Consider the following 27732-nt stretch of genomic DNA (forward strand, 5'->3'; position numbering starts at 1 on the left):
GAATCCAAAAAGTTATACAAACCCCCAATTTATAGCCGGTCACAGTGTAAAAGACCTCGACTTGCAACTGACATCTGAAGTGGGGGCAGTCTGTCAACCCTTTAACCTGTGGGATCTGACAGTAAATCCAGGTAGCCTGTGTCAGCATTAAATTAAATTGCCGGAAGGTACTGGGTAGAAATTGCCTGAGATCCCACAGATAGAACAGTCTTCTCCCTTCCAGAGTGGTATTAAGGCAATAAGGCTATTTAACCAGCATATCCATTCTGCTGTAGCCTGGTGACTAATGGCCCTTTCCAAGAGTCCTTGATGAGATGGCTCACTGTCTTCATATTGTCATCCTTGCCCCTAGAAACGTGGCGACTTTCCTTACAGAGTGCCTTTTTAATGCTCCCTGAGGTAACAAAGCATCCTTCTTGGGTAAACAGGAATGAACACTCTCCACGATTTAAGCATACACCTAGTGAAAGAAATTTGGGTTTCTTCCGATCTAATGCTACTGTGAATAAAGCTACTATTAACCTTCATGCCCAGGTTTTTAGGTAAATGTAAGTTTTAATTTTCTATGATAGATGCACAAGAATAGAATGGATAATTTTACGGTAGTTGCATGTTATGTTGTAAAAGAAATGGCCAAATGGTGATGCAGAATTGTTATACTAGCTCACATTCCTTCAAAAACTATTATACATTCAGTTTCTCTGCATTTTTACCAGTCAGTACTAATGATTTTAGGCAGCATGGTAAGTACATAGTAATCGCTCATTGTGGTTTAACTTGCATTTCCCAGATGGCCAATTATGCTGATATCTTTTCATTGTTGACTGCCATATACAAATCTTCTTCATTGAAACGTTGGTTATGGAGCCAGTATTGTGGCATAGTAGTATAAACCTCTGTGTGCAGTGCTTACATCCCTATGTGCTCTATTTCGAGTCTTGACTGCTCCACTTCCAATTTAGTTTCCTGCTAATATGCCTGGGAAATCAAGGAAAAATGGCCCAAGTCTTTGGACCCCCAGCACCCACAGGGGAGATCTGGAGGAAGCTGTAGGTGCCTGACTTTGAACCAGCTCAGTTACACCCATTGTGGTAATTTGGGGAGTGAATTTCTGTCTCTCCTTCCTATAAATCTATCTTTCAAGTAAACACAAATAAACCTTTAAAAATAGGGGGAAAAAAAGAAAGAAATAGTGGTTCACACGGTACTTATTTTCTAATTAGTTTTTTTTGTTTTTGTTTTTTGTTCGCTTGTTTTTTGTTTTTGTTTTTAAGTCATTTGGTGCAAATGTTCTAAATACCCTCAATGGTTTCTCTGGGTTGTATCGGTTTTTCTCCTTTGAAACACACTAATATACACATGCAAATACATACATCCAACCACAAATGTATCTAATTATCATAAATAGGCTCAACATATACTGTTGATGCTGTTAACCTATCCTAATTCGGGATCTTTCCAAGAACTTCATAAGCAGTCAGAAGTCCATCAATCTGCTATTTAAGTGTGGCCCGACATTGCTGGTACAATGTCAGACCTCACGGTGGCATCATTTTACCAAGAGACTTGTGTTTTCTTCATCCATGTGTTGGTTATTCAGTGGTGCATTTTTCAATTTTTTCTTTTAACTTCATACCTGTTATTGACTTTCTTTTGTGGCTTCTCATTTAAGGGATGTATAGTGATGGCGTAACAGACACTATCATATTCAGATGTGATGATACAAAGCAATACACATCTCTACTTCCAAATCAAAGATGGACTCCCAGTGAAACTGCCGGACATATCTAGACAATGGGATGCTGAAGTGTCTGACATTGCCTTAGTTCTGGAATTTTCTTGCCATTAGTCAAGAAAAAAAATCAAAGTGATACAATTGGAAATGAAGACGTCAAATTGCACTTGTTTTCAGCTGCCATGATTCTATATAGAGATAAAACAAAAGACTCCATTAAGAGACTACTAGAGGGACGGCTGGGACGCGGTGTTCGTGTCTCGGACCCCAGGCTCAGTGCTGCGCTGCTGCTGTGCCAGGCTTCCCGGCGGGATGCGGTGGGCCCCGCTGCTTCTGACCACCGCGGCTGTGCTGACCCAGGTGCTCTGGCTGGGGATGCAGAACTTCGTCTTCCAGCGCGAAGAGATGGCGCTGCTGGCGAGGAAGTACGCGGGGCTGGACCATGAGCTGGCTTTCTCTCGGCTGATTGTGGAGCTGTGGCGGCTGCGCCCAGGCCACATGCTGCCTGACGAGGAGCTGCAGTGGGTGTTTGTGAACGCGGGAAGCTGGATGGGTGCCATGTGCCTTCTGCACGCCTTGCTGTCCGAGTACGTGCTGTTGTTTGGCACCGCCCTGGGCTCCCGCGGCCATTAGAGCCGCTATTGGGCTGAGATCTCTGATACCATCATCTCTGGCACCTACCACTAGTCGAGAGAGGGCACTACCAAAAGTGAGAGCTTCTACCCAGGAGAGATGGTGGTCCATAGGCCTGGAGTAGCGACAGCTGTGGAGTGGGGACCCAACACGTGGATGGTGGAGTACGGCGGGGGTGTCATCCCATGTTCCCTGGCATTCATGCTGGCCGACACAGTCTTCAGCACCCAAGACTTGCTCACTCTCTTCTACACCCTTCGTGCATATGCCCGGGGCTTCCGACTTGAACTTGCCACCTACCTCTTTGGCCAGGACCCTTGAGCAGTCATGCCAGAAGGAAGACCTGTGGATGAACAGGAGCCGGTTGGCCCTACATGCATTCACTAACTGGAGCCCATGTGCAAATAGGGACATGTTGACACCATGCGGACACTGTGTTCCTGCTGTTCAGATAGGGTCCTCCATGCTTCTACAGCCAAATGCCCATGGGAACAAATGGAACCTCCATAGAGAGACCAAGTCCTGTGTGTACTACAGGATCATGCTCACCTACATTCGGAGAGGGACCCTGTGGGCTGGTCATGTTCAGACTCACATGTTACAAGCTTGACTCATGAACTCAGGCCTTTGCCCCAGGCTCCCATCACCAGGCAGGGATGTGGGGTTGAGGATGGGGTGGGTATTAACACTCTGCCTCAGTCTGACTCCTCAACTCAGCAACAGCTTGGGGAGAGAAGGGGAGGAGAGGAGCTGCCCTTTGGAGGCCCCCTTCTCCTGCAGTGATGATGCCCTTCACTCCTCAACGTATGCCTTAGCCGTGTCCCACTTCCCTGAGGCTCAGCCCCTCCCCCTCAGTGAACAAGTCAGCAGATTGCTGAGGACAAGGTCCTCCATCCCAGAGAGACACTGCCCACCCTTGTAGGTGTAAAGGACCCTCCGTGGAGGGCCCTTCAGCCCCAGGGAGAGGACCTGGAGGGCTGGGCCTGGTGCAAGCAGCCAGCCCTGGCCAGGAGAAGGCCTTTCCTGCACACGCATACACATACCCCTCATCCCTGCGTGCAGACACTGTCCCCGTTGCATCCTCTGTTCATCTGTTTGTTAATAAAGACTTGTTGGAGAGACTACTAGAACTCATAGGAGAGTTGTATGGAATAAAAACAATACACAAAAATCAACAGCCTTTGGGGCTGGCACATTATGCACAACAAACGAATTCTCTACCTCACAGCACCTGTACCCCATATGGGCACCAGTTTGTGCCCTGGCTTCTCCACTTCCAATCCAGCTTCCTGTTTATACCCTGGGAAAGCAGCATAAAATAGCTCAAAGTTTTGGGCCCACATGGAAGACCTAGCAGAAGCTCCTGACTCTTGGATTTAGGTCAGCTCAGTTCTAGCCATTGTAGCCATTTGGGGAGTGAGCCAGTAGATGGAAGGTATCTTTCTGTGCCTCCTTCTTTCTGTACATCTATCTATCTATCTATCTATCTATCTATATATATATATATATAAATTAAATAGCTTTGTACACACAATGTCATGGTTGAGAAAGAACTTGCAAGACAAGTGTTATTCACAAAGGCTACAAAAAATTATAAATACCTTGGGATGATTTTAACCAAGGAGATGAAAGGATCTCTACAACAAAACTTAGAATATGTTAAAGAAACAAACCAAAGAAAATGAAAAAATATTCCAAGTTCATGGATTGAAAGTTAATATCATCAAAATGTCCATAGTACTGAAAATTTATAGATCCAATGTGATCCCAATCAAAATACTAATAGCGTTCCCCTCAGATTTAGGAAGAATTATGCTAGCATTTATATGGAAACAGAAAACGCATGCAAAAAATGTTCAAGATCACGAAACACCAGAGAAAATGCAAATAAAAACCACAATGAAGCTTCACCTTACCTCGATTAGAATGACTATGTTCCAAAAATCAAAAACAATAAACGCCGATGAGGATGTGAGGAAAAAGGTATTCTAATCCACTGATATGAGAATGGCTACTAGTACAACTATTATGGAAGACAGCATGGAGATTCCTTAGGGATCTGACAATAAATCTACAGCATGATCTAGCCCATCATCGCATTCTCAGAAATTTACCCAAATGATAGAAAATCATATAAGAGAGTTACTTGCATGTTAATTGCACTCAATCCACAATAGCTAAGATATGGAATCAACACAAATGTTCATCTGTTCAACTGTATATATATACACATACATATATACACAGTATATATACACACATACTATGAAATACTACTCAGTTGCAGAAAAGTGAAATTTTGTCTTTTGCAATAAAAACTGAAAACCATTATTCTTAGTGAAATAATCCAGTCTCAAAAAGACAAATATCTTATGTTTTCTCCAATATATGGCAGCTAATATAAATATATATAGGAATGAAATGATTACTTTGGAATATGTTTATTGCTTTTAGCCCACGTTTATACTCCTGTAGAACAATAATCTTCTGACTCTCTACTTGCTGAAGAGTATGAGCCTGTGAATGTATAGTGGGTTAAAATTATATCTTTGAAAAAACTGATGAAGGGAGGTTTTAGGGGGTAGCAGAAGAGTAAGGGGTTTTCTTGCAATGGTATCTGTGAATTATATAGAATCTGTTCTTATTCTATTAATTAACATTTTTTTGTAAAACTTCTATCAGTGGATGTCAATCCCAAGTGAGTATCAGAACTATTGGTGTTTTATAAACCAGTTACCTGAATTCACTTTTCTGTTTTATCTTAAAGTGTACCATGGAATTGTGTGTTTTACACAGCCTATAAGCCAAAAGCTGGGAAAAGAGCTGGATTGTGTAAATTCAGTACTAACCCTCCTTCCCTAACAGGTGTTTTCCCTACTCTTACAGGACTTGGGGAAAGACAGTACATGAACTCCAGAGTGTAATTTCCCTTGCACTGAAAGGGAATTTTCCCTTTTTATTGTGACCTAAACATAGATATCCTTTAGCTCCTACTCTCGAGACAAAAGCATCTCTAGAGTGCTACCAAGAAAACTTTGAAATGTTTCAGACCATATGCATGTAGCATTCTAAGCCTCTCTATTATCCTGTACCATACTGTAGGAGTGCTTCAGTTTCACCCCTGGCACTTGTTTTTCAAGAGCATTTTGCTCTGTCTGTGCTGTATTCTACCCTGTAAAATCCTATTCACTCATCAGAACTGCATGCCTGAACACTCTCAGCTTATCTGTAAAGAAAACTAGGATGCACTTGGCTGACCTGCACAGAGCAGTGGATCTGCTGTCTTGGCATCCACATTCAACTGTGGGCTTTAAAGGCAGGCTCAACCACTCTCAAATTTCACCTCTTACCTTAACCTAGAAAAGCGTCACTTAACTGAGTTCCAGTTTCCTTACCTGTTTTATACAACAACAAAATACCACCCTCACATAGGAGCTAGCAAGATAATTTGAGGCAATACATCCATGGTCCCTGGCATACAAAGTATGTTGAGCAAGCAAGAGTCACCTTTCCTCTCCATGAGCAATGACACAGTAGGATATTTCATTTGACCAGGATGGCCCTCAGATCTCCCTAGGTTAGCCTGCCTCTCCCTTCCTCGTCCACAGGAGATCCTCTGTTTCCTGCATTCCTTTATATCTCCTTGGTGTGCGTTAGCCCTACAATGCAGCGCTAGGCTCTTCTCCCTGGAAGTTGATATCTGGGCCCTTCACAGTACAGATGAGTTGGGATCCCTAGCCTTTCAGCCTTCTATGGCTTAATGAATTCCCAGAGAGACAGAGAATGGGTTGAAGGGTCAGAATAGGGCAGCAAGATAGAGCACTGGCAGCTTAATCAAGCCTCAGATCCAAATGGGCAACATGTGATACCCATTAGGCCAAAATGAAGTCATTTCCCACAACAGTGACCTGAACAAGATCTTGAAAGAAATGAGCCAGACTGTTTCAAGACACGAAGATTATTCACACACATGGATCTTCGGAGACCACAGGAATTCTCTGTCAGCTCCGTGCGCCCACTCATCAGTCAGCCCCGGCTTCAGCGCTGTTGTTTTCCCTCCATTTAAATTCTGTTCATATGCCTAAATTTATCTAGATATGAGAAATTGAACTTCACCAGCATCTGTAACATCTTTCATAAGACAAACTAAGAAGCATAACCTACAGTAGTTTAAGGCCTGGACTCCTGCCAGATTCCTTTCATCAAAACCCAGCTCTCAGGCCTGGTATGGTAGCCTAGTGGATAACGTTCACCTTACACGTGCCAGGATTCCATATGGGTGCCAGTTCATGTCCCAGCAACTCTGTTTCCCATCCCTCTTGTGGCCTGGGAAAGCAGTTGACAATGACCCAAAGCCTTGGAACCCTGCACCCGCATTGTGGCTACTTGGGAAGTGAACCAACAGATTGAAGATCTTTCTGTCTATATTTCCTTCTCTCTGTAAATCTGCCTTTCCAAGAAAACTTTTTTTAAACCTTAAAAAATAAAAGCTCTGCTTCTCTCTGGCTGGGAGGATTTGGGCAAGTCATTTAACCTTCCTGTACCCCAGTTTCCTCATCTTTAGGGTGGAAATGATAGACATACCCACCTGATTGTGTCATTGTCATGACTGCCAGCTTGGAGAAACATGATAAATAGTGCTCAGCATCTTAGAAGACACCGCCCACAGTGGCTTTACTACTGTTACAGCGTTTACCATCAGGAAGTTGATACCCACCAGGAGGGCCAAAGATGACAGAAGCAGTGGCTGCTGACTGCTGCTCTGTATGCTGCTGCAGCTGCTGGTTTCATTTCATCTTCCTCTCTGCCAGCAGTTCCAGAGTGCCTGAGACAATGATCTCCTCTCCCCACCATCTAATCGCAAGACTCCATCTTCAATAAGCAGACAGTTTACGGGCAGAATCCTCTCTGCAGAGCCAGCAAACCCTTATCTCCATCAAGCTTCTTAATGAGAGAGCCCATGGCAGTGGCTGTTCTCCTCACTCAGATCTATGGCTAGATCTTAGTCCTGCCTGGGTATGCTTGTCAGCATGGCTTAACCCCACCCATTAGCATAACTCCATAGTCACTTTATTTCCTTTCTTAGCCTCTTCCTGTATTAATTGTGTGTCCAACAGGGCTTGATGCAATGGCTAAATGGCTAAATCCCTGGTTTGCATGCACCAGGATCCCATATGGGTGCCAGTTCACGCCCTGACCGCTCTACTTTCCATCCAGCTCTCTGCTTGTGGCCTGAAAAAGCAGTACAGAATGGACCAAAGCCTTGAGACCCTGGGCCCAAGTGGAAGAGCTGGAGGAAGCTTTTGGCTCTTGGTTTCAGATCATCTCAGCTCTGACTGTTGAGGTCACTTCAGGAGTGAACCAGCAGATGGAAGATCTTTCTCTCTTTGTCTCTCTCTCTCTCTCTCTTTTTCTGTAAATCAGCCTTTCCAACTAAAATAACTCAATCTTTAAAACCTGTGTGCCCTGGGGAAAACAAGATGGCAGAATAGGGCAAGGACCCATTTAAACAGACGGAGAATCTTTAGCCAAAGTAAGCAGAGAGCTCGTGATTCCAGGAAATAGATGAGGACAGGCAGATGGTAGAGGGATACCTGGAGACCCATGGAAACAGGGAAACACTAGAGACGGTGGAGCAGTGTTGCAGTGACCAGTTACCCCAGCAGTGGTTGGCGATTATAACTCTACCAGCAGCCAGGTGGGAAGGGGAGTTCACTGGGAGCTCAGACAGTAAACCCAGGCATAGAACTGCCTATCCTGCTGACTTGCTTGATTCAACCATCAGCAGAAGCAGAGTGGCAAAACCCAAGCAGGTGGTTGCAGGAACAGGATGGATTTCACTGCTCACCCCACCAGTGCCGAATTGGGTGCCATTTCGTATACTGAGGAAAAGTCTTTGGGACAGGGACAACAATGAGCTCCATATGCGCTAAGCTGGGAAAGAATCCACATCCAGCTCAATACATTGCTCTGGTCCCACAGGAAAACAATACTGACTTGGGTATCCTACAGGTTCTATTCAAAATAAGTCCAGGTGGCCTCCAGGCCTAACAGCCTAGCAGCCAGCAGGCCCAGACATCCACAAGTGCCACACTGGGCACCATTTTGCATATTGAGAAAAAGGCTGTGGGACTGAAGAAACAACAGTGAGTTGCACAGGCACTGAGCCAGGAGAGAACTCATTTTCAGCTTAACGCATTGCACTGGTCTCAGGGAAAACAATACCAACTTGACATATTACAGGTTCCATCCAAATAGGTCCAGGTGGCCCTCGGAATTAATGGTTAGCAGGTTCTAGCAAGACCCACATCACCCAGTGATTTAGGACAGCTGGAAGCTCCCTAATCCCAGGCACTGCTTAAACTGGGAGTAGGAAAAAGGTTGTGCAGACAATGGTGCTGCCACAGCACAGAATCATAGCGAGTGGAAAGTGGTGAGCCAAAAGCTACAGAAACTCTGATGAAAGCCTAGCACTAAAACCTAGGACTGAAACTTGCAAGAAGGAATGGTACAAGTGACTGCAAACAAAAAACTGGGTACTGAACACAATCAGTAAAGTGGATCTGTAGACCAATGGGCAGTACAGCTTAGAAACCAGTCTGAAGGAGAGGAATCTGTTAACCAGAGCAACAATGACCAAAAGCAAAATAAGAGACAGAAGCACAATGAATATCACTGATGCCTCCCTCACAAAGGAACAAAAGCCTTTGTCAACCTCAGAGTTAGCCGAGGAAGACATCAAGGAGATGAGGGATAAAGGATTTTGAAAACTTCTTAACAACAATGAGCAGCACATACAGGAGTTCAAGGAATTTAAGCAATGTGTGGCACAGGAAAAAGCAACACTGAAACACAGTCAAGCTGAATTACTAAAAATGAAGGGCACATGGAGCAAATTAAAAATTCAGTGGAATGTCTCCATAATAGGATCAGCACGGCAGAAGAAAGAATCTCAGAATAGGAAGAGATTTTCTTCAACGTTAGGGAAACAACCAAAAAGCTAGAAGAGGAACTGAGTGAAGCTAGGAAAAGCATTCAAGAATTAAGGAACACTATTAAAAGAACAAATACAAGAGCTATGGGAAGGCAAAGAAAGAGAAACTGGGTTTAAGAATGTATTAAATGATGTAATAAAACAAAACTTCCCTAATTTGTAGAAAAAATTGGGAAACATAATACAGGAGGGGCACAGAACTCCCAGTAGTGTTGACCAAAGCGATTTTTGCCACAACATATGATACTCAAGCTCTCTTCAGTTGGATACAGGGAAAAGATCCTTAAACATGCATGTAAAAAAAATAACATATAGAGGAATCCCAATCAGACCTCTCATAGGAAATTCTACAGGCCAGAAGAAAATGGAGTAACATTCCAGATTCTGAAAGGGAAAAAAAAGTCATCCCAGAATAACATACTCAGCAAAGTTTTTTTTGTTTGTTTTGTTTTGAAAATGAAAGAAAATTCTTACACAGCTCAAAGAATTTGCCTTATCCAGACAAATGCCCTATTAAATGGTACTTGAAGATGTTCTCTTGACAGAGAAAAAGGAATAGCATCTACCTAAACCAAAACAAAACATGGTGAATGTCCAAATAAAACAACAAAAGAACGTTAAATCAAACCATGAATAACACATTGCTAAAATGACAGAACCAATTACTGCCTATTGATATTAACCCTGAATGTAAATGACTTAAATTCATCAACCAAGTTTCATAGATTAGCAAACTAGGTCAAGTAACAAAACCCATTTATCTGTTGCCTACAGGACACATATCTCCCTAACAAAGATATGCAGAAACTGAAAGTAAAAGGACAGCAAAAGATATTCCAGTTTAATGAAAAAAGAAACAAGCTGGTATAGCCATTATTATTTTAATATAGATTTTCCCATCAATAACATTAAAAGAGATGAAGAAGAACACCACATAATGATCAAAGAATCCATTCAGCAAGAAGAGATCATCCTACTAGTTTCTTAGGATGTTTTCTTTTTTTGGCTTTTCTATCTTGCTTTCCTTTGCTAGTCTGGATAAAGTTTGTTTGCTCATCTTTTTTTAAATGGGCTCTTTCTTGTTGCAATTTGTAGTTTTTGGAGTTTCAATCCCATTTATTTTTGCCATGATTTTTATCATTTCTTGCTTCCTGTTCATCTTTTCTTTTTTAATAAGTCCTTGAGGTGCATTATTAGATCATTTATTTGAGATTTCGATTTTTTGTAAGCACCTGATGTTATAAATGTCCCTTTCAGTACTGTTTCTGCTACATCTCATGGGTTCTGATATTTTTGTTTTTATTTTCTTCAAAAGGGTTTTCTTCCTTATTAATTTCTTCAGTGTCATGTAGCTCATACAATAGCATATTTTTCAAGAAGGTTTTTATTTTCTTTTTCATTTCTTCAGCGACACATTGGACATTCAATAGCATGTTATCTAACTTCATGTTGTTGTAAATTTTAGGTTTTTCTCCCTGTTATCGATTTTGTTTTATAGCTTTTCATTTAAAGGGATGCATAGTAACAGCAATAGTATGTAACAGAGACTATCATATCCAGATGTGAAGATACAAGCAGTGTGCATGTCTACTTTCAAATCAAAGATGGACTCCCAATGAAACTGTTAATTCAAATCTTGGCAATAGGATGCTGGACTCTCTACCACTGTCTATACATACAATGTCAGGATACACTTAAATTATGGACTTATGACCACATATGAAGAACTATAATATTATAATAATACAGCGGAAATCAATCGGGGAGTAAAACGTCACCACAAACAAAGCAATACCTGGCTCACAGGTGACAATTAACAAATGTTGGCTCCTTTTATTACTTCTTTCTGTTCTCATTCTCACCTGTATCTTAGCAAACCAGGAGCACCTTAGTTTTGATGTCGATAGGAGACAAGATCATCACTCTGTATCTTCCCTCATAACGCATACACTTCTACAAGTAGCTCATAAAGTCAGGAGGAATGACTCCACATGAAGACAAGACTGAAGGAATTGCCATGGGAGCTCAGTACTCTTTCTTACACTTGAAAGTTACTTGGGAATGGCTCATTTCCCTTAGCATTATGGTTTCCAGTTTGGCCCATTTGGCCACAAAGAACTACATTTTGTTTTTTTTAATAGCTGAGTAGTATTCCATGGAGTAGATGAACCATAGCTTTCTTATCCAGTCTTCTGCTGATGGGCATTTTGGTTGCTTCCATGTTTTTGCAATTACTGACTGTGCTGCTATGAACATAGGGGTGCATGTTGGCTTCTCATAAAACAGGTGTTTTGGGTATATTCCTAGGAGTGCTATTGCTGGATCATACGGTATGTCGATTTTGAGTTGTTTGAATGTTCTCCATACTGATTTCCATAGAGGCTGTACCAACCTGCAGCCCCACCAGCAGTGGAGTAGGGTTCCCTTTTCCCCACAGCCTCACCAACAAGTGTTGTTGGTGCTTTTATTCATGTGGGCCAGTCTTACTGGCGTTAGGTGGTACCTCATTGATGTTTTAATTTGAATTTCCCTTATTGCCAGGGAACTTGAGCATTTCTCATATGTTTATTTGCCATTTGGGTTTGTTCCTTTGTGAAGTGTTTGCCCATTTCCCGTGCCCATTTCTTGAGTGGCTTGTTTGTTTTGACATTTTGGTTGTTTTGTAGTTCTTTGTATATTCTGGAGATCAGCCCTCTATCACCTATGTCGTGTGTGAAGATCTTCTCCCATTCTGTGGGTTGCTTTTTTACTTTGTTGATTGTTTCCTTCGCTGTACAGAAGCTTCTTAGTTTGATGAGGTCCCATTTGTTTATTCTGGTTTTGAAATGGGCCAAACTGGAAACCATAATGCTAAGGGAAATGAGCCAATCCCAAAAGGTCAGATACCACATGTTTGCGTTAATTTAAGAGGATATGATGTTATGTAAACCATGTTATTTTATGTATATTATGTTATATGTTGTGTATAAACTGGAACTGAATTGACAATGAGGTGATCACAGAAGATGGTTAAGAAATCGCAATTGTTTTTAACATACTGGTTACTCAATACTATAACTATTAATTACACAACGAAGTTAATTGTTGCTGAGGGTATGTTGGCGTCTTTAATTGATCGGGTTAATAATCTGATAGTTTTGCCCTCGGAACGGACAGGGTCTCCCCAGGAAGCTGAGGAACTAGATCGGACTATAAGATGTTGGACTCTATGTTTAGTTTATGCTTGCAAAGAGGGAATCTCAACTGTACTTAATCAGTGGATATGCAACAAAGTGGAATATTCCACATGGAGGGAGGGCGGGGGGAGGGGTGGGGTGATTCCCAGTTCCAACGAAACTGTTATCACATAATACAATGTAATCAGTGAATAAAAAAAAATAAAATATATATTAAAAAAAAGAAAGTTACTTGGCAGAGCTGCTGTTTGGGGGTGTGAAGTGGATAGAGACGGTCCCTTGCTGAATGGGTTCTCATGATAGTCTGAAACGCATGTCCCCTTCACAGGAGTCCACAACACACAATGACTTAGATCAGCTGTTGTTTTCCAATTTCTTTAGTGCCCACCTGCTGTCTGAACTAATTTGATAGCCTCCATAACGCTGGGGAGCCGGATGTTTGCATGTTCACAGAAGTAGAGAGGAGGCTGAGAGGCAACTCAAATGAGGAAAGATAGCACTGAGACAGTCATACATCCAGGCAATAAACAAAATAAGCACATGGATGACAAGCCTTGGAGATAATTCTGCCAACAGCTGATTAGCAAACTTCTGGCGGAATCTGCCTTCTTTGCTCTCCTGGAAAAACATCCATAGTGTGAGTGACAGAGTTCAGATTAGTTCTCTGTAGTCTTAATGACCAGGGTTCTATGTGCCTGACAGCTGAAGAGGGTATTGGAGAAGTGTGTGTGTGTGTGTGTGTGTGTGCGCGCACGCACACATACTTTGGAGGCAAGAGTGGTGGTGCAGAAAGGCAATAAAAGATGCACTAAACATTAGTAATTCTTCTTTTGAAGCCTTTTCACACCCCAGCACTAGTACTCCCTTCTAGCACTCGCCAGTGGAGGTCTTTACCACATGACATCTTGTATCTTTGGAAATAAAGCAGAGAGAACCAGGAGGACATATACAAAGATTGGTCTAGCCATGGAAAATCCTCATGTTCATTACTATTACCTTCAGTCAGATATACGTGCATCAGGCTAAAGCTTTTTCCCTCCGGCAGCTTTTCTAGTCTTTCAGCCACATACCTGCTATGTTAGGTTTTTCTACAGGCATGTTCTGAGTCCCAATAAGGCCCTCTCTGCATTCCCACTGGAAGAACCTCTGTACACACATTCCTTCCTCCCTGATCCCAAGGCAGTGGCTGAGTCTCCGGTCACTTGCTCACCTTGGTTACTTCACACTATCATCTATACAGACTTCTTCTTGCTGATTAGACTGTGGGTTCCCAGAAGGCAAAGACTGTCTAAACTCACTGACCTCACAGGAGCAGCACATCCCAGCACACTGAGTATATAAATATTCTAGGAACCCAGTGCAGGAACCAATTTTTTGCTCTTATCCTTTGTTTCCAGGAAGATCACTAACAACTCTGTAGTGATATGAAAATGCCTCTCTGTCTGACACAGCATTTTCACATCCCAAGATACCCCTAGAGACTTACCCATCCACCTACTCATTGCAATCAGAAGCTAGGCTGCCACCTGAGACCTCCTGATTCCTTTGCTGTGACAACAGAACACAATGGCTATGTTGAAACAATTTGATTCTCATTTAACTACATGCTCACTGTGAATCAGTGGAGAAGTAGTTCACCCATTACTTTTGACTACAGCCCATGAACCAAAATGAACCTCAAAGACTCACCACACTGCAAGATGGAGGTTAATCTGGGACCACATGGAATTTGAAGACATTTGCCTTCAAATGGATCTATTTGCTTCAATGCTCAGTTCCTCAAGTCTAACCAGTCTTTCACCAATGCCAATTCACCCGACTACCCCAACTTCCACAAGAAATGTCCTTTCCTTCCCACTCCCATTTATTTCAAGTCCCCATCACCATGGAAAACCTTCACTATCACCTCCAAACTTAAGCTTCTCATTAGACACAATCATCTTCCTAAACTACAAATTTAATTATACCAGTCCCTCCCCTAAAGGCATCTTAACAGATCTCCATTACCTACAGCTGCCTCCTTCATTATGAACCTCAAAACCTATCTCACACCAGCTTTGCCTGCCTATCCAATCTCTTCTCTTCTTGCACAAGGGAACTTGGCCACGTGTCAAGAGGGAGCTAAAATCCAGCCCATCTCATTTCCCAAGCCTTATTCTCTGGTGATAGACTGCCTCCCCCGGGTACTCTTTCCTTATGCTAATAAATGTGCCATGTGGTTAACTAAGCCGCATGCACCCACGGTAGGGCACATTTTTCTATACGCCACAAGAGCTCCATGTTATCAACCAGTCTACTAGCAGTTCTCCAAAGCTGGTGCCCCAGCTCTTACCACCACGCACTGCCACATCCTGCCTGTCTGCATCTAAGGCCCATCCCACCATCCTGCTAGCATAATTAATATTTTCTTATCCTTGAAAATCCCTTATAGCTATGTCCTCAAGCAGTTTCAGTAAGAAATAATCATTTCTTCTGAGCTTAATTTGGATTCCTCCAAAAACAAGGCCTAAAATAAGGATTAGGTCCAGGTGGTTAATTTGCAGGACAATCTTCAGGAAGCACAAAGAAAAGATGAAAGGCCTGTACAGTGGCTTAGCAAGCTAATCCTCCGCCTGAAGCACATGCAGCACCTGCAGCCCATATGGGCACTGCTCCCCTTCCTGGTCCAGCTCTCTGCTAATGGCCTGGGAAAGCACCAGAGGATGACTTGAAGACTTGGGACCCAGCACTGATGTGGGAGACTTGGAAGCACCTCAGGCTTCCAGCTTTGGACCAGCCTGGCGCTAGTCATTGCACTACTTCAGGAGTGATTCAGTAGATAGAAGATCTCTCCCTCTGTAACTTTTTCAAGTTAATTAAATCTTTAAAATAATTTTTTTAAAAAAGAGAAAAGATGAAAGTGAGATAATGAAATGAGAAAAGCCAGTGAAATATGTCAATGAGGGGGTTACTATTGTCAACACTATGGCTCATTCCCGCAGGGGAACCTTTAAGAAACCACAGAGAATGTACTTTCCAAGGAATGTAGAAATCAGAATATTTATGCCCTCATTCTTGTTCCTCCTGGCTTGAAAGCTGCTTTAATGTAATTCATACGCAGCACTCCTTGGCTCTCCCCTGGGATCTGGGAAGGTCCACGGTACAAGAAAAAAGTTGTTACGTAGACACACAAACACGTAAGGCTGCTCTTGGCTGTCTCCTGGGCTCTCAGCTCCACCTTCTGGGCCACCCACTTTTCCCATCAGAACTAGCTTGGAGCTATAGCTGGGTAGCTTCATAGCCCACTTCCTGCCTCTAGAGTTTGAAGACCCAGAGGCCTCTTTTCATTTGAATTACCTCTGTTCAAGTTCACATGATGCCTTAGAAATATATGTGTGGGCCCGGTGGCGTGGTCTAGCGGCTAAAGTCCTCGCCTTGAAAGCCCCGGGATCCCATATGGGCCCCGGTTCTAATCCCGGCAGCTCCACTTCCCATCCAGCTCCCTGCTTGTGGCCTGGGAAAGCAGTTGAGGACGGCCCAATGCATTGGGACACTGCACCCACGTTGGAGACCCGGAAGAGGTTCCAGGTTCCCGGCATCGGATCGGCGTGCATCGGCCCGTTGCGGCTCACTTGGGGAGTGAAACATCGGATGGAAGATCTTCCTCTCTGTCTCTCCTCCTCTGTGTATATCTGGCTGTAATAAAAAAAAAAAATGAATAAATCTTTAAAAAAAAAAAAAAAGAAATATATGTGTTTTTTATGCATCAAACTATATCCTGCCTCACTGGGCAAGAACGTAACAGGCTTAAAAGTTAAAAGGCGTACCACACAGTCCCACAGACATCACAACTACCGAATAGTTACATGTATTTCACAGTTCCTAACATTGTCTTCTACAGCCTCCCCTTGACTTGGTTTTTACCCTTAGATATCGTTTTACCACTCTGAGTGCGATCGCTTTCCTGAGATGTCTTACTTTGTAGTCTGTTTGTTGGCTTTTGCGTGGGTCCTCTATATTTTATCTGGATTGGACTCAAAATGTAGCACTTCTAAGTTCATACTATTTCTACCGTGTCAGACATTGCTAAAAGAAACCAGTTGGCACTTTCCAGATTCTTTGTAGAAATCTGCTTAACCAAGTCTACGATTTGCTGTAGTTTTTATTTTCTATGTTGCGGCATATAGCATTACCAAATTTATATGACCTAATACTGTGGTTGGCTTTTCTCTGGCTTCCAGTACTGACTTCCTGGCTTCCTTTCATGCCTTCACTTCTACTTGATTTGAAACATTTCGAGTTAATTTGAGGCATTTCAATTTGATTTGAGATACTGCAAGCCTTTGCCACCAGCACATGCCAAGCGAGTGACAGGGAATAGGGTTGTGTACCCAGGTTGGACTTCATGGGAGAAACTAAAGGAACAGAAGTCCAGAAAGGGTTGTTTAGGGACTCAAAAGAAAGTCAGGAACCACAGCTGGACACTGGTGAAGAAGTCAATATTGCTTTTGGTTAGCAGGACAAGCAACACAAGAAGAAAAGATGGAATCCATAAGCAGAAGCCTGAACCCACAGAACAAGTCACCTACATTTGTATTTCATTCCCTCTCCTCACAAACAGCTCCCCTCAATGCAAAGGTTGTATTGCACCTGGATCAGGAGTGTGAAAGAGGAGGTTCTATAAGACCTGGAAGCTCTACAGTCTCAGAGCTGCTGCTCACGCAAATAGGTGAATAGCAGATCCATGATGACTTACAGGAACTGCAGCAGCTTAACCTTCCAAGCAGAATAGCTGCTACTTCCATTCTGCCTTCCTTCTCTTGTAGCCTAATCCAGAACCACCACAGGAAGGAGACCTGGAAAACAGCGTTCTCAATCAGTTCAGTCAACAAGGTCTAAAGCCATCCAGAGGCTCCTAGTACATGATTTCTTGTCTAAAGAATGCACTGAATGAATATTAAACCTGTATTTGTTTTCTTACTACTTAACCCAAAGCTTAACACATACCAGGTGCTCCAAGGATGATAGTTCAACAGAAACTTCTTTTATACAGCAGACTGACAACTATGTCTCCTCCTCTGAGCATTTTTCCTCATGTAAATTGACTTTCTTTTTGTAAAAAGAGAGCAACCTTCTGCCCCAACCTAATAGTTGGTTTATTTCTCCCCTTGGCTCCAGGACAAACCGTTTATTGCTCAATGCTAAAGTACTCCGCGTAACACTTACCCCAGAAAACAGGCACATTCAAATCCATTTGACCTCTACAGTAAGAACAGGGATGTGCACATCATGTTACCCCTTTTAATGGCACTGCATGAGAGGCCAGGATCCATGCTTGAACACTTTCTCCTCATTAGCACCTTGGCTCCTGCCCTCAGCCCAGATCCCACCTTGCTGACCCAACTCAGACAAGGGGGACTGACTGATGAGGTGATAATGAGAAGAAAATGCCCTGCCCTGTTCCTGGCCTGCCTGGTACAAAGCAAGACCACGGGGATGAAACCGTTACCTGGATGCTTTAAACTCTTTCTTCATTTGGGAAGCAGCATGGTGAAAATCCATCATCCTAATGAAGTGGAGGAGGAAGAGACTGCAAGCATCAGTGGGTGCAAGTAAGAGGGTAGATTAACATGAGCTGGCTTGGGCTCACTTAATAAAGTCACACCCTTTTTATGATGAGTATATTTTTAAATCCTAGCTTGCTCTCTGCTGCTTAGCAATACTAACTGTGTGGCCATATTTGAAAGGTTGGAAAGAAGCAAAGGAAGATAGGAGGGAAGGAAATCACGCCAAGACAACAGAAGACACTGTCCCATGCACCTTCCCTAAAAGGCCTTGGGCTCATACTGTTCATTTAAGCTCTACTGCAAGCTGATTTCTGCAAACAAGAGAATGAATGCTCTTTCAACAACGCTGAGGGTCCAATGTGTGCAGAATTCCTATAAGAGGTAAGTACTTTCTCAGGCCCTTGGCCCAGACTTCAGGGGAGAACAACATTGGAACCAAATCTTGATCCTTCCAACACACCTGTCTCCAAACATTTCTGGGTATGATGGTGAAGAGGAAGTGAGAATGAAATCTCGGTGGGCAAATAGGTGCCTGCTACAGCCCTGACAAACACCTCTGGAAAAAAATACCTGATATTTTGGATAAAGGAGCCCATTCCACCTCTGGACCTACAGACTGCTTTCTGCCTCTATTAGTCTGTTGTCTATTAAAGACCCCTTTAATCCTTCTCTTTCTGTCTTTGCCCCATAACCTCCTTCCTCAACTTCCTCTGTTTTACTTCTAAGTCATCCATACTCCAAACAGCTGAGGTATAACATTATTGTGGCTTGAATTTTAGATGAGAAAGTGAAGACCTACTGCAGGTAAAAACACTTATGCAAGTCACTCATTTAATTTGTACCAGAAGAATGATTAAAGAAATCAGGATTTCATACTTTTAAAACGTGTCACCTTCTGATGTTACCCTATCCACTACTTAGTTTACATACGAAGATACGGGTCAAAGGATGGACAGACCTTGTCTCTCACCTACAAGTTACCTGACTGTGTCTCTGCAGCGTGGTTTTCTTCCAAGGTGATGAATGTGTCTCTAAAGTCATAGGAAGTGCTGCTAAAGAATTGTAATGCCTTGGATGATTCTTTAAATGCAAGAATACCTCAGTCCTGGACCTCTAGTGAAATGTTCAGAAATCTCTAGAAAGAACTACTCTTTTTTGTTTTCATTTTGAATTCTGAATTATGTGGTACAATTTTGTATAGGCTGGGATTCTCCCCTAAACTCCCAACCCCCAACACATTTTTCCCATTTTACTACAATAGTGTAGTCCTTCATCAGGAATCATAATTTTATTAGTCTCTTATTTAGTGTACCCCGATATTGTTGGTACAATGTCAGGCAGTCCAGAATCTCATTGTCTACACATGTCCAACAGTTTCATTGGGAATCTTTCGTCTGAAAGCAGGGATGCATAGAACTACTCTTTTTCTATTGAAATATATATATTGTATATATATTCTATTGATATGTATATTCTATTGATGGTATATATTTATTCTATCGAGATGTAGATAGATAGATAGATAGATAGATAGATAGATAATGTAGTGGGAGCTTCCAGCAGCCAGATCAAACTCAATGTTTGGGGCCCTGGCCACAATTACCGCTACCACATGGTGGGTGAGTCCTGGACTTGCCTGGGTCCAGAGGCTTCTCTCTTCCTGGTTAATACACTGGGAGGGGATCTCTTGGGAGTAAAGGCAGGCCTTGGCTCCACCCAATGCCACCATGGTGCGATGGGAGGAACCTAGGGGAGTTCAACCTCGGGGCCTGGATGGCTGGAGCTTCCAATAACCTGGTGGCTGCTGGGGCTACCCAAGCCAGGCTGGACTCAATGCTTGGGGCCCTGGCCGTAACCACTACTACCATCTGGTAAGCGAGGCCTGGGGTCTTGAGTGTGTGGAATTGCTGCCTAGGTACGTCCATGAATGAGGCCACTGTGTGTGTTGATGAGGAGTCAATCCTGAGAGATTCCCAGTGACAGGGTCACTTTACTTGAAGGTAAGTGAAGGTAAACAAGGGTACTGGGACCTGGTGGTTTAGAATAAAAAGGCCAGACAATCTGTATGGATCAGATTGATACACCAGGCTACATGTGAGTCCTGTGTAGAACTTGTTACCACCGAACAATATTGACCACCACACACCAGTCCATGCGAAAGCTAGGGCTGGGGGCCAGTCTAACAGGGCTAGATCCTAGCACCTGACAGAATGTCAGAACAGGGGATGGGTCACATTAGGCAGGGCCAATTACACAGACCAGCACTTGAGAGAACCAAGTTTGGAGCTAGATTCTGTGGGCAATGTAGAGGCCCAACCTTGTGGAAATACAAGTACTGTGGTTAGATCAAGAGTAGGGGTGGTAATGGGCTAAGCTAGGTGTGACCATGGAACCTGACATCACTCACAGCTACAGGGACGACAATGCTCTGGGCAGGTCCAGCCTGCAGCACAGATATGTGCAGCCTAAAACAGGGTGTGGGGCAGACTAGGCTGCAATGTTCACCAGCTCATACAAGGACAAGATGGAAGGGCAGACTATGCTGGACACTGGCTACCCACCTCTGGCATGTATGAGATCTGGGTCTGGGAGTGAGCCAAGTGGGAAAACTTGGGAAACTCCCCAAGTGGGTCATAATTCTCACTGATGATCACATGGTCTGGGCATTGGGGTCAAGCAAGCTGGACAAGTAGCTCCAACTGTTGGTTAATGTGCGGGTTGATTATGGGAAGGGGTGGACTGGGTAGAGCCGAGCAACCTTAGCTCACCAGCAAGAACAGAAATTGGGCTGGAGCACAGGTCATGTCAAACTAGGCTGTTACACTGACTGATCTGCATGAGCCAGGGATGCCAAACTACAGCATCTAAGGCAAAGGCCAAGACAGGTGAGGGGCTATGCCAAGCTGGGTCACAGCAACCACTGGCATGCGCTCTATCTATGGCTGGAAACAGGCTTGGTTGGGGAGCTAAGGGGACATCCTGACTGGGTTGAGGTTCCCACAGGAGAGTGCGGGGGCCAGAGTGGGGGCTGCCATCTGGTCTGGATATGGCTATAATCTCCCTTGGCGCAAGTGTGGACAGGGACTGGGTGCACCAAGCCAGGCTACACTCCAGCACCAACTGGTGCTCTTGGAGGACCAGGGTAGGTGTAGGATGGGCTGAGCTAGGTCTCTGCCCTTGCTAAGCCATGTGTGAGCTGTGTCTGGGTGTGGACAAGACTTTACTGGGCTGAAACATCCAACAGTAAGAACCAGAATGGGTTTAAGACCAGTCAAGAAAGACCACTGTTCCTGCCAGGACAGGGGGTAGACTAAGTACAACTGGCCCACGGACCCACCAGTATGCACAAGATCTGGCATGGGAAGAGGTTCTGATGGAGGAGCTTGGGAAATTCCTCTGTTGGAACACAGTCCCTGCGGGTAAGCGCAAGAACCACAATAGGGAACAAACCAGACCAAGTCAGGGAACGGTACCCACCAACATACATTTGGTACTTGTCAGGAGCAGACCAGGCTGAACCAGCTCACATCAACCGCTGGTGAATCCGAGCACCAGAATAGAGTGTGGGTCAGGTCAGGTTCGATCATAACACATACCAATACACATTATGGCTGGGACTGGGTGCCAGTTGGGATGTGCTAGGCTGTAACCCTCACCAGCCTAAGGTGGAATTGGGGGTGGACCAGGCCAGACCGGGCTACAGCACCTACTGGCAAAAGCTGAGACAAGGAGGGTCATACTAGACTGGGCTTCAGTGCCCAACCAGCATACGTGAAAACCAGGGAGGGATCGGGCAAAGCCGGTTGGGGGAATGTGGAGGGCTTCCCTGCTGGAACACCACTCCCACTGGAGAGCATGAGTTGGGATAGGGGAAGACCAGACCAGGCAGGGCTACAACACCTATAGGCCTCAGGTGAGCTGGATCAGAGAAAAGCCAGGCTGGGCTGATTGTTCCTACTGGTGCAAGCATAAATCAGAGTAGGTGAGGGTTGGCTGGGCTTTGCTGCAACATCAGCCAGCAGAGGCTGGCACTGGGGGCCAATTCTGTCAAGTTAAACTCCAGAACCACCTGGAAAATGCATAATCCGGGAGTGGGAGTGGCCTAGTAGGGAAATAATGGGCTCCTCCTTCTTGGGTTACCAATTCCACTGGAGAGCATGAAAACCAGGACAGGGACAGGGGTGGCTAGACAGAAATGCACCCGCCAGTATGTATGTGAGCTGGATGGTAGGGTTGGCTGGGTTGAACTAGGCTTCAATGCCCATTGACATGTACGAGAGCTAAATGGGATGTGGGACAGACTGAATAAGCCTGAGGTACATACTGGCAAGCATGGGAACCAGGGTAGGGGGCAGGCCTGGTGAGGGTTATGGCGAGTCGTCCAACTAGGCTGCAGCTCCCACTGGTTTGTGTGAGGACCAAGTGTGAGGTAGGCAGAATCAAGCTGGACTGCAACACTCATTGGTTCCAGTGGAAGACAGGGCTGGAAACTGAACTGACCCAGTAGTTGCAACAACCAACATGTGCATAAGCTGATTGGGGCAATGGGCTGTGCCAGACCCTGTATTGGCAAGCACACACAAGAATCAATTCTGGGATCACCTTAGCTGAAGTTTCTTTGGAGTTCCCTCCAATTGAACTGCTGGTCTCAGAACCCCAACCATGAAGAGACTATGTCAGCCAGTGGATTCTAAATAGATTTCATCGTGCTTAGAATGGTGAAATTGGCAGCAATTCAGAACTGTTGAACTATCAAAACTGCTTGAGAAGGACCCCTGGAGCATGCCTCACATCGGGGATCTGGGATGGGTGGGAGGCTGGGTGGGGCTTTTCCCTTTGTTTCTGCCTGACTCCAGATACAGGGAAAAAATGATAATATTAGTGTGGAAACAATGGTCTTACCTGCTTTCCTGTAGCCCTTGACCCTTTGTACCCTAATCAATTATGTAAAATTATTAAAAATTAATTAACTAATTAATTAATTTTTAAAAAGATTTTATTTTATCTTTATTGGAAGGTCAGATACACAGAGAGGAGGTGAGACAGAGAGCAAGATCTTCTGACCAAATATTCACTCCCCCCGTGGCCGCAATGGCCGGAGCTGATGCCAGGAGCACAAAGCCTGTTCTGGATCTCCCATGTGAGTACAAGGTCCCAAGGCCTTGCGCCATCCTTGACTGCTTTCCCAGGCCACAGCAGGGAGCTGGATGGGATAGCAGGGCCATAAGGACATGAACAGGCGCCCATATGGGATTCCAGCACATGCAAGGCGAGGACTTCAGCTGCCAGGCTACCACACTGGGCCCAAAAGCTCTAACATTAATTTTTTAAAAAGTCACATATCAGACATCCATGTTGCCAGAACATACAAATACACACATACAGTCTATCCCAATGAACGAAATCTCCAAGAGCATCCACTCACCAATTTCTCTAAAAATTGCCGGGAGAAAGAAGAGGGGGTGTCTACATGTTCCCAGCAGTGTACATGCAACGTTTTGTGGTTGTCATGGATATAGTTCTGATCCGCAGACTGTCGTGAACAAGTAGCTTTTGTCTCATTACTGAAACTCAGTTGGGAGTTTGGTGACAAGGAAGCAGTAGAACAAAGGTACATAACTGACCCTGGAAAATGTGGGCTCCAGTTCTGATGAAAGGGAACATTTGGGATTGGAAGGACAGTGAAAGGCAGTGAAATATTTCATGATAGAACTTGGGGGCCTGAGAGATAAGGGGCACCTGCAACTAGCCTCCGCCCCTAACTGCATGGCCCCCTCCCTGCTTATGTTAATGGTTCCCCCTTCCTGCTTATGTTAATGATTTTAGCCTTAGCTTAGCCTTTTAAAAACCCCTCTGTCTAATGATTCTGGGTCGATGCCTAGCCTACTGCGTGAGGAACTGGCCTCGGCCCCAGTGCGGTGGTGATCGAATAAAGCCTCTTGCTTTTGCATCAAGTCTTGTCTTCGGTGGTCATTGGGGAAACTCACTCTCTTGAGACAATTGGTAAGGTTTTTCCCTGTTGGGGAGCCTTACACTGACTCTGGTTTTAATTGGTTTTGAGTTGTACAGTTTTCTCTTCTGATTCAGTCTTTCTCTCCTCTTCTATGCAAATGGGCATGAAATGCCTGCCTCTCAGGAGGCAGTGCACCTAGTGTGGCAACAAATAAATGATAACTGCCAATAGCCCTGCTCGTCCTGGAGATATTATCATTATTAAGTTTATTACTGAAGCAAAGGATCCACTTAAGTCAGAGTTGAAAACCAAAAGAGTCCCTCGTGCCCATGCCGCGAGTTCATGTCTAATAAATGGAAAAGGCACTCGCTTGTCGTTTGGATAATGGCAACATTCAGATGCTATGGAGCATGATGATGAGCTTGCAAGGGGACAGCCAACAGCTCACAGAGGAACCCTGTGTGCAATGTGCCCCTTGCTCACCCCTGCTTAGCCTCACTTGCTCCTACTTCTTTCTCTTCGTACCTAGGTATTCGCTTTCTGCAGTCTGAGGTTGGGTCACGACTCTCTCTCTCTCTCTCTCTCTCTCTCTCTCTCTCTCTCTCTCTCTCTCTCTCTCCATGAAACAGTGATTATATTTTTGTGTCACATCTGTCAAAAGTGAAGCTGTGTGACTGGGAGAGTCCAATCATCATTGCATCCTCTAACGGAAGAGACTGTATGCAGGCAGATGAAATTAAATTGTAAGCGCTACTGACTTCAGCAACAGGTGCCAGTTGGGCGAACCCAAAGGGGCCATTGAATTGTCAAAAAGATTTAACTCTTCCTCTTGCTCTTCTGGTCACCTTTACCTGTGTCTCTTGAATCTTTTCTCATGTGGCTGCAAGGACATGAACTGTGTCTAGCTGTAGCCACCCCAAATAGCAGGATCTCACTGTCTGCCTTTCTTAGCCTGAAGTTTCCCTGTCCTGCTTTTAGGGTTGCAAATTAACCCTTTGCTGGAATCAAATCACTGAATTAAGGACCCACTGTGCTGGATCGCAGACGCATAAAGGGATTTATCTCCTCCACAGATAACATCTTGATGTTCATTCTTGTTTTTCCAGGAATCCCAGGCCCTGTGTACGGAGTAACGGCCACCTTTATAATTGGAGTTCACTTGGCTTTCATCAAAATTCCCAACAGAATCCAATATTTGATATTGCTGATCAATCTAAAGAGGACCACAAGCACAAAAGACCCAACCAGGGACCCAGACATGAGCTGAACATGCACATTTCAACCCCAATTTCAATCTATAAAAATCATTACCCATATCTCTCCAGGAGCCCAGAACAACTCTCCAGCTTCTTGCTCTGCGCTTTGCAATAAGCACCTGCTTTCTTCCAACACCCTCCCCCTCCACGTCAGCGGTTTGATCTCTGCGTCAGGGTAGAGCACTTCACTTTGGGAGTTCTACAAGATCACTATCCTCAGCACCCACCCTCCTACCCTCATGAGTCTAGTCAACCCTTGAGTCCAGTTCAAAACTAGAGAAAGACCGTTGAATGGTACAAGGGGCAAATACCAGGGAATGCTGATAAAAGTTCCGAGAGCCTTGGTGAGGAGGGTAATCGGGGCTAACTGGGGTGAGGAACCGTGGGAACAGAGAGCTGATCTTCACAGAAGAAAGTGCTTTCAAACAAACCATTGTGCAAATCCCAGACACCAACCATAGGCCCTGAAATTGGAGTTTAAAGCAATTCAGGGCCTGCTCCATTCAGCTGCCGATGAATTGCAGGCATTTGCACTTCTGTGGTACCTTTCATGCCAGCGCCTCAAAGCCCTTTTCAAACACAAATCTGTTCAGCCTCATAACCTCGCTGAGAGATTCTGCAAAGGGATAGCAGGGATCACTTCCCTCCCTACCTCAAGGGCAGGCTTTTGGGCGGTAGGAGGCAGGAGGTAGCAGGCAGAGGCTGTTTAACAGTCAGTTAACCAGGCAGCTTGACAGCTCAGAGGGAGAAGGAGCCATTTGGGATTGGACATTTCTGGGACGGTGCATCTAAGGCATGGAATTACAGAAACGCCCAGATAGCCACCTCTCTGCTTTTATTTTTGGCTTCAGTTTCTTCCCTGCTTAGTCTTGCCAGTGTCTGGAGAATTGGCAGATACTGAAAGTGCATCACCTTGACTTCTTGCTTGTAATGGAACCTCTACTTTGGGGGGGGGGGGCACACAACAGCACCAAAGGATGAGCCTGGGTTCTTCAAGCCAAATTAGCAAATGTCTTCCACCTTTCCTGGCGTTTTAATTATAGTAAATCACATAATTTAGGTTTGTCCTATTTTCTGTACTATCCTAACAACTGATATTCAGTGGTTTCACATAATCAAAGATTTGTTTTTGCCACAATTCTAACGCAGTGGGTCAGGAACCTAGGAACCCAGACGCATTTTTCCACCTTTTGTTTGATGGAACCACAGCACCTGAGGTCTCTAAGGTCTCCATGGAGGAGCCGGGATAAGCACTCTGAGGATGCCCTCCTCACAGGCTCCTGCCAATCATCCCAATCAAAACTAGGTTCCTCTCCAATCTGAGCCATAATTTGTTATATCAGGAGTGTGAAGAATAATTAAGCACTTGCATATTGTGCAACTTCAAAAGTCTCTTGAGATGAAATGTATGCAAATGGCAGTGTCTATCATTGGCCTGATAACAATTCTTAAGTTCTAATTTGAAAGAGGAGAGGTTTTGCAGCCATTTGCTCCAATGAAATATTCAAACTAACTTTGTATCCATTTGGGTGGTAATTTATCTTCTTTGCCTGGAACAGGAAGAACTTTTCAGGGCAGTCATAATGGATTTATGTCTTTTCTTCCCCATTCCTCCGACTGCACCATGGGTATTCAAAACTGTGCCATCCTTTTTAACACGGAGCAGCCCTGGGCTTGAAGCAATTCAGAGGCTCCTCAGAAATGAATGCTGTACCTTCTCCACCTACTGTTGTGTCCAGGTTATAATTATAGTTCAGGAGAACGGAAGCCAGCTCTGAGTGTCAATGATCCACAATGACAGAGAGAGAGAGACAGAGAAGAGGGAGAAATAGAGAGAGAGAGAATGCAAAAAAAGAAAAAGGTGAACTAAGGACACAGCTGGTGGTGAAAGTCAAGAGAAGAAAGGGAAGGAAGTTCGCAGGAGTCATTGATGCCTTCAGAAGGTGGAGTCCTTCTTGTTCAAGCTCACAGCTAAGAGTTCTCCATGGCTCATCATATCCTCCCACCCTCTCCACATGTCTGCTTTTCCAAGATTTGCTTGCAGCCAACCTGCCTCCCAGAAACTGAGACTCACCAAAGGCAAACAAAAGGCAAAAGAGAGCCCTGCGGGACCCTGTGGGATAATGCCTGCTTTATTCCACTAAGCAGGAAACTGTGTTAATAAATGCCTGTGACATTTAATGATGAGGCTTTCATTTTGAACACATCATAGCTTGATATTGAATCCATCCATTTTGATAATAAACCCCAGGACTGCGGAACTCTCTCTTTTCACCCGTAAATAAATAAATAATAGGGACACGGCGCAGGGACTGATTCTGCACCCAGGGAGTGAGGGTGGGCGGCAATGCCCCTGCATGCGTTTGCATCTTATGAACTCTATTCAGCCGCATGGCCTCCCATTCGTCTCTCTGGAAATCCAATTTCCCTCTTGCAGGT

At 44.4% G+C, this 27732-nt stretch overlaps 1 pseudogene; it reads left to right on the top strand.

Annotated features, from left to right (window-relative positions):
- The first annotated feature begins 2047 nt into the window (after positions 1-2047).
- Positions 2048-2931, top strand: LOC101516895 (sigma non-opioid intracellular receptor 1-like; annotated as a pseudogene).
- The last annotated feature ends 24801 nt before the right edge of the window (positions 2932-27732 follow it).

Source organism: Ochotona princeps, chromosome 14, assembly GCF_030435755.1.
Source record: "Ochotona princeps isolate mOchPri1 chromosome 14, mOchPri1.hap1, whole genome shotgun sequence".
In the NCBI taxonomy this organism is placed as follows: Eukaryota; Metazoa; Chordata; class Mammalia; order Lagomorpha; family Ochotonidae; genus Ochotona; species Ochotona princeps.